The sequence below is a fragment of the Hylobates moloch genome, unplaced genomic scaffold (assembly GCF_009828535.3).
Source record: "Hylobates moloch isolate HMO894 unplaced genomic scaffold, HMol_V3 SCAFFOLD_34, whole genome shotgun sequence".
Lineage (NCBI taxonomy): Eukaryota > Metazoa > Chordata > Mammalia > Primates > Hylobatidae > Hylobates > Hylobates moloch.
This window is the reverse complement of record NW_026652309.1, coordinates 2,387,871-2,395,774: the sequence shown is the minus strand read 5'-3', so window position 1 is coordinate 2,395,774 and position 7,904 is coordinate 2,387,871. Positions and strand designations below refer to the sequence as shown.

Here is a 7,904-nt window from a genome sequence, read left to right as displayed (position 1 = left end):
ACAAACCCGTTATAGTTTCATTTGATTTGTTTCTGGGTTTATTTTTTTTCCTCCCTTTTTGGTTATTGTTATTTTCCTGGGGTTTTGAGGATCAGACTGAGCGGGGTGAGGGAGCCAAGTTACCACTTGGAAACCTCAGAGACAGCGAGATCAGATTTCAGGTCTAAGGTGAATTTGCTGTGGCCCAAAATATTCACTTTTTTTGTCTAGCAGCTCATTCCCTAATTGCCCTAATTGCAGTGAGCTGCTTTTTATCTCCGGGTCAACAGGGATACCTCAGTGATGCATTTAACTTCTTAGGAGGTAAGATCAGCCCCCCACCCATCCCTTATTCTGAAGAGGAGGATGTTTTCCTTGAGTTCAAACCCTAGAGCCACATTCTACATCATAATTCCTTCTACATCATAATTCAACTCAATTCACAAAACAGGGATCCAGCTTCTGCTTTGAAAGTTCCCATGCTTACCATTAAGGACAAAACCACAATGGGCAAATGTGGAATCTTGGTTCTGGATTCTCCCTGCCCTGGGATGAAGAAAGGCATGGCGGTTGGCTGGAGAGCACTGAGCCTCCCAGTTGAAGAGATAGGGCCCCGCCAGTGACTATCCCGCCCTCCCCTGTCTAATCCTTGCTGTCCTCTCTGGCTCTCATCCCTCTTCAACATGTCTTTTCCATCCTGTGCCACAATCTGAACACCTTGGTGGAATGCATCAGGCTACTCTCTGAATCTGGGACTCTGCATACGCAGCATCTTCTGCCCAACACATGTTCTCTTCTCTGGTCGTTGACTTGACTCTTACTCATCTGTCAGGTGGGTGTCTGTTAGGGATTCAGCTGATTGCGTGTCACAGAAGATCCAAATAGGAGAAACTTCAGCAAGATAGGGGTTGACTTTTCTCTCTCGCAAAAAGAAGTCTGAGGGTAGACAGTTGAGGATGGTGTGCAGACACCTGGTCCAAGGGCTTTGCAACACTCCTGACCTTTCCCCCACCTTTCTGTGTTGCAAGATGTCTGCTGCGGCTCCAACCGTCAAGTTTTGGACTCAGGCAGGAAGAAGAGGAAAGGCAGGGGGCAAACTCGCAAGGACCACAAGCATCTTTTAAGGAGGTTACCTTGAGGTCCACCTGGCCGCTGCTGCTTACCTCTCATCGGCCAGAACTGTGGCACAGCTCTGCAGGGAGAGCTGGGAAATGTAGTTTTTCCTTTTTCAGCTGAGCACATAGTCCTTTCTTCCTCCCATTACTCTAAATGTGGTTCTGCAAAGTATATTTAGAGAAGTGGAGCTTCTCATGTCCCATCCATGGCATTTTGTAAAATAGATTTTTATTACTTTACTACCTTTTAAAAAATAAATGGAGCATATTGTACATCCTTTTCTCCATCTTGCTTGTCGTTGCCTAACAATATATCCAGAAGAGTTCTCCCAACATGTTTGTGTTATTTTACATCCCCACCAGCAATATCTGGGAGGTGCACTTGGCCCACATCTTAGCCAGTATTTACTGCTGTCAATTTTTTTTTTTTTTTGAGACAGAATCTCGCTCTGTCGCCCAGGCAGGAGTGCAGTGGCACGATCTTGGCTCACTACAACCTCTGCCTCCCGGGTTCAAGTGATTCTCCCACTTCAGCCTCCTGAGTAGCTGGGATTATAGGCGTGCGCCCCCACGCCTGGCTAATTTTTGTACTTTTTAGTAGAGATGGGGTTTCATCACATTGGTCAGGCTGGTCTCGAACTCATGGCCTCAAGTGATCCGCCTGTCTTGGCCTCCCAAAGTGCTGGGATTACAGGCATGAGCCTTCATGCCCAGCCAGTGCTGTCAATTTTTAAAATTGTATTCACTCTAGTGTCTATAAAATTGTATAACACTGTGGTTTTAATTTTTATTTTCCTGTAACCTAATGCTGTTGAGCACATTTTGATGTACTTTTTGACCATTCATGTACTTCCTTTTGTGAAGGGTCTGTTCAAGACATTTACCTATTTTTATTGGGCTGTCTTTTTATTACAAATTCATAATCCCTTAATTGTTCCTGAATCAGACAGATATAGTATAGACATTTTCTATGAGTCTTCGACTTGCCTATTCATTTTCTTACTGATGTCTTTTGAAGGATTGATATTTTAAATTATGATTAAATGTATCAGTTTTTCTTTAAAAAAAAAAATGTGGTCTGTTAAAGAAGGAGCTGTATTCATTTCCCAGGGCATCCCTAACAAATCACCACAAACTGGGAGGCTTAGAACAACAGAAATGGATTCCCTTGCAGTTCTGGAGGCTGGAAGTCCGAAATCATGGTGTAGGCAGGGCTGCACTCCCTCTGAAGGCTGTGGGGAAGGGTCTGCCCCAGACCTGTCTCCCAGCTGCTGGAGGCTGCCAGCAACACCCGCTGCTCCTGGGCTTACGGCTGTGCCACTCCAATCTCTTCCTTCATTGGCACCTGACCCTCTCCCCTGTGTGTCTTGTATCTTCTCTTCTGATAAGGATGCAAATCATATTAGATTAGGGCCTCCCCTACTTCTATGTAACCTTAACTAATTACATCTGCAATAACCCTCTTTCCAAATAAGGTCATATTCTGAGGTTCCAGGAAGAACATGAATTTTGGAGGGGTACTATCCAACCAAACATAGATATCAAGGCAATTGGCTAGGAAATTAACTATCTCTTTATAAAGTTTCAGCTTAGCTTGGGAGCACTGAAAGCATCCCCTCCTTCCCAGCATAGTAGCTAAATGGTAGTTGCCTGCTTCCTTGTCTGAATTCCTCATGTGTCAGAGGGCAGGGAACTCTATTTTGTTCCTCTCCCTGACCCCTGACTTTAAGTAACAGAAATCCTTAAATTGGCTAAAATTATAAGGGAATTTATTTTCTTGGCCAACAGGAAGTCCACAGGTGGGTCAGCTCCAGGCTCCGGAGTTAGGGCCTTAGCTTTGCTCATGCCCTCCAGGATGTGTTAGCTTCAACTTCAGTCAAGAAGCAAGATGGCAGCTTCCATTTCAGATAAGCATTTGTAGAGGGGATATTTCCCAGACTTCCCCAGCCATGTCAGGCTAGGTCACATGTCCTTTTGTCAACCAATTGCTGGTAAGGCCTGGCTTGGACTAATTACTTAGGGGTCACCTGACATTGGGGATTCAATCAACAAGACCCCTTCCCTGTATGAATGAGTATATTCTTGTTGCACTGCTGAGCCTGGGACGCTGCTGTGCCCATGGTGGCTTCTTGATTGTGTGGTGACCGTGAAGGCTCCAAAGGCCCTGCTCAAAGCCCTAGAGGCATTTTGCAGGATCATGAGAACCAATGGAAACACGTTTTCCTTTGGCTTGGGCCAGCATCTCCTCATGACCACGGCTCCATGCCAGTACTCCCGGAGGTCAGTTGAGGGGACAACTTGATGTTCTTTCTTGGCAGGAACCAACTTTCTTTCTTGGAAAGTTACGTGTTCCTGAGCTAGAGCTTCACAGCTGCTCTGAGGTCAGGGTTGTGGGTGAACAGGCTTCGCTGGGCTCTGAGTGAATGTGGCTTGGCCTGGCATTAAGTCAGGGACAGACAGCTGCCCCCATTAACCCAGGATTTTGGCTTTGACTGGTTAGCTGAGGAAGGGGGGTGGAGGACTGGAGATGACCAGTGATTTTTGCAAGCCAAGAAACTGCAGGACAAGGTCAGTCTTTATTTAGACCTATTTCTGTAGGAATAAAGAAGGTGATGGTGGTGTTTCTACTTCTAAAATAAGAGCAGAATGAGTAAATTCTCTTTGGGGAACACTTACCCATTGACCTATTACTTCCTTACCTGAACCTTTTCAGCCAGCTGTGGGGGGTGAGGTGTTGATCCTAATCGCATGTCAGGGGTGTCTGCCTTTCCCTTGCTTAGGACAGCCCCCTTATTCATCTGGGCCCTCCTCATTTTGTGATGAAAGATTCAAAAATTAGAAAAAAAATGATGCTGGAAATTATAGTTAAATGTACAAAGCACTTACTATGTGGTCAGGGCTATATGTGGGTTATCTCATTTAGTCTTGACAGAAAATACTACCACGAAGTAGATAATCCTATAATTCCCCATTTTACAGTTGCTGTACTCGAAGATGAGAAAGGTAAGGTCACCTGCTCAGAACCCTATAGCTGGGACATGGTGGGGTCAGGATTTGAACTCAGGTCTTACTGATTCTAAAATCTGAGCTGTTGCCTCCCAAACGCCAGCTGCCATTCTTTTGTCATCTCTCTAATTTCTCCAAATAGTGAATTTTCATGGGAAAATGGGAATAGTTCTTCCCAGTGGCATCCTTTAGTTCAGCCATAGCTAAGTAATAAAAATGTGCATTTTTCTCATAAGACACAACAACTTTTAATGTATTATGTGTAAGAGAAAAAGGTAGGAAATGACCAAATGTCCATCAATAGTGGACAAGCTGAATAAACTATGGTAAATCCAAATAGTAGGGTACTATACAGTTGTAAAAAAAAGTGATGAATATCTTCATATATTTATATGGAGTGCCTTCCAGTATATATCATTAAGTGGGAAAAAACCCTACAAGGTGTAGGATAGCATTAATAGTAGTCTCCTTTTGTGTAACAGAGGGGAGAACATATATATATATTCTATTCTCTATATAAGAATATGTTTTATTCTTTTAAATATATATTAGAATACATTTTAATATATTTTAAATATATATTTAATATATAATATATAATTTATAAATATTTAATATATAAATATATAATTATTTATAATATTTAATATATTTAAATAAATATTTAAAACATTAAATTTAAATGTATTTTAAATATATTAAATAGAATATATTTTAAAATATGAATATATATAAATAATTTTTATCAAAGAATAAAATAATGAAAAGATAAACCAAAAAATTGCTTAATATGGATGCCTAGATGGGGGGAGGAAATTGGGTGAAGGAGGCAGACATGAAAGAGACTTGTGAGAAGGCACCTTGTTTTATAGAATTGGCTTTGGAGCCCTGTACATATTTCACATAGTTAAACATGAAAATTAAAAAATAGCAACACTTAAAAATTGAAAACAAATTTTAATAAGTGAATCTAGGTGAATGTCAAAATGGTGCTCAGTTACACACACAAAAAATTATTTCAAATGACTTTTAAACACAGTATTTGGAGTGTTTATCCCTAGGAGAATAATATCCTTAAGATCAAAGGAACTGTAAAAACAAATCTTAACTTGTATCCAAAAGTCTTATTCGGTAATAATATTGGCATTGCTGTTTTGAAACTATTATATGATAATGTAGGTTAAAGTAAATGGAAATTATGTTAATAACTTTAGGAACCAAATTTTCAGTATAAAAGTAAAGATATATACATATAAAATCCAAAGATGTTAAATAAAGCCCTAAAATTTTAAAATTTAAATAAAATATATCAGTATAAATTCATGAGTTACTCTTCCCTTTCTAAAACAACAACAAAAAACCCCTTACATATTTCTGTTTTTTTTTTTGTTTTTTTTTTAACTTGTCACTGATGAAGCTCAGACAATGCTTTACATATTTCTTAACTCTGTCCATGGAAAAGTCCTGGAAATGACTAACCCAGTAGTGTTTAGCAATCACATGTCCAGATTATGGTCTCTAAATATCATTTTCCACAAAATGAACCAGAGTTCCTTAGAGAAATAGGCAGTTCCAGGTCTGGAGCAGGACCTATGCAAGTTGGACATGTGAATTTTTGTTCTGCCAGAAAGCAAGAAAGCTATAAAAGATTAATGGGATCATGTCAAAAGGAGGTAGGAGCTAACACCATGGGCTTCCACTGGCAAAGAGGGGTCAACCTGAACAATAAAAAAGAATAATGATTGCAGTTGATTGAAGCAAATCAATTATTGCCAAAGTGATACTGAAAAAACAACTTTTTGGTTGCTCCTGAACATCGATAAGGCACTAACTTATTCTGAAAATGTATAAGCAAAGAAATAAGCATTTACACTGTCTTATTGTGCCAACTGTATTTCGTGGTAAAAAGGTGATGAGGGAGAGTTCTTTGTAAAATAAATGAAGGAGGCTGGGTGTGGTGGCTCACAGCTGTAATCCCAGCACTTTGGGAGGCTGAGGTGAGCTGATCACTTGAGTCCAGGAGTTCTAGACCACTCTGGGCAATATGGCAAAACCGTGTCTCTACAAAAAATACAAAAAGGAGCTGGGCATGGTGGCATGCACCTGTAGTCCCAGCTACTCAGGAGGCTGATGTGGGAGGATCACCTGAGGCCAGGAGGTCGAGGCTGCAGTGGGCTGTGATTGCACCACTGCACTTCAGCCTGGTTTGCAGTGAGACCAGCCTGGCTGGAGTGAAAGAGAGTGAGACCCTGTTTCAAGCAACAAGAAGAAGAAGAAGCAATAGTAGAATTATCACTATTTTGCTATCCCTAATGAAATAACACATCTAGGCAACAATCCTTGATGCTGCTAAAACCATTAGCTACAAAGCCAATGGGGAGAATGGGGGAGATCTAAGGGGGATGAACCAGGCTAACAGCACTTAAACCCACTGGTCAATCTTAGCATCATTAGAAGTGAGGTATTCCAACATTATGCACCTCTTGATGGGATACGATAGTGAGTATGCAGCACCACCTATATTCTTAAAAAAACTTGAACTTGAATCTAGCTTGAATCTCTCTAGTGCTTACTACCAGTCTTCAGAAATATGGGGAATAGGAGAACAAGTGAAATGGCACTGCAAGGAAGCAACCAGCTAAATTCAGAGTGTGAAACTGTCTACAGGAGAAATGACCTAAGGTGGGGAAGGAGAGTTCTCTAGATTAAAAAAAAAATGTAAGAGACATAGTCAATCAATTGCAATATGTGGACCATGTCTGTATCTTGATTCGAGGAAATTAACTATGAAAAGAAACTTTTGAGACAATTAGAAAATGTTTCTTTTTCTGGATGTTAGATGATATTCTTGCTAATTTTGTTAGGTGTGATAGCAGCATTGTGGTTATGTAAAAAGTATCTTCAATTGATAGAGATGTAATCTAACAGTAATGATGATTAAAATAATACACTATCTGGTTGAGGCTTTCTGGCTTGGATGGCTGGGCAGTGCAGCCTAGTGTCCACCTGCAGCTGCCTTCTGTGTCAGTCCTCTGCCCCGCCAAGGCTGTAGAGCTTGTCCGTGCAGGTAGCAGGATGCTCCAAGGAGCTGCGCACCGGCCACACCATGGTCCACCTGACTATTCTCTTCTGCAAGGCCTATCACGGGGGCCACTTAACCATCTGCCTTGCCCTGGGTGGCTGCACCAACCAGCCCTTCTACCGCATTGTGGCTGCTCACAAGTGTCCCAGGGATGGCCATTTTGTAGAGCAGCTGGGCTCCTGTGATCCATTGCCCAACAGTCATAGAGAAAAACTTGCTGTCCTCAAACTGCACTGGATCCATCATTGGATTGGCTGTGGGGCCCACCTCTCTGAGCCTGTGGAAAAGCTAGTGGGTCTTGCTGGGTTCTTCCCTGTGCATCCTATGATGTTCACAAATGCTGTGAGACTATGAAGGAAACGGGCATCTGAAGTCCTCTTAGCTTCTCAGAAAACAGATGCAGAGGCTACACATACAGAGGCTACAGAAACACGAGTGAGCTGACTTCAGTGAACATAGCAGTGGGAACAGAGTCAAGGTCCTCTTAAAATACTGTGCAGAGATCTTAATTTTGTTAGATTCGGAGGTCAATAAATGGACTGTCCTGAGTCACCCTTGCTCTTTTGGCCTGGCCTGCACAGGGCCCAGGGAGAGATTTGTTCTTGTGTGACACAAGGCTGGGGCTAGGTATTAATTAGCTTTTTTGGACTTTGTCTTGGGAAAGACAGTGGCTGCGGGAGGACTGGGCTTTTGAGTTGGGCTCTGGGTCTCTTGGACACTTT

The 7,904-nt window shown here is 41.8% G+C and overlaps 1 pseudogene; it reads left to right on the top strand.

Moving 5' to 3' along the window:
- The first annotated feature begins 7,206 nt into the window (after nucleotides 1-7,206).
- On the top strand, nucleotides 7,207-7,626 carry LOC116463384 (small ribosomal subunit protein bS16m-like; annotated as a pseudogene).
- Nucleotides 7,627-7,904: the final 278 nt, after the last annotated feature.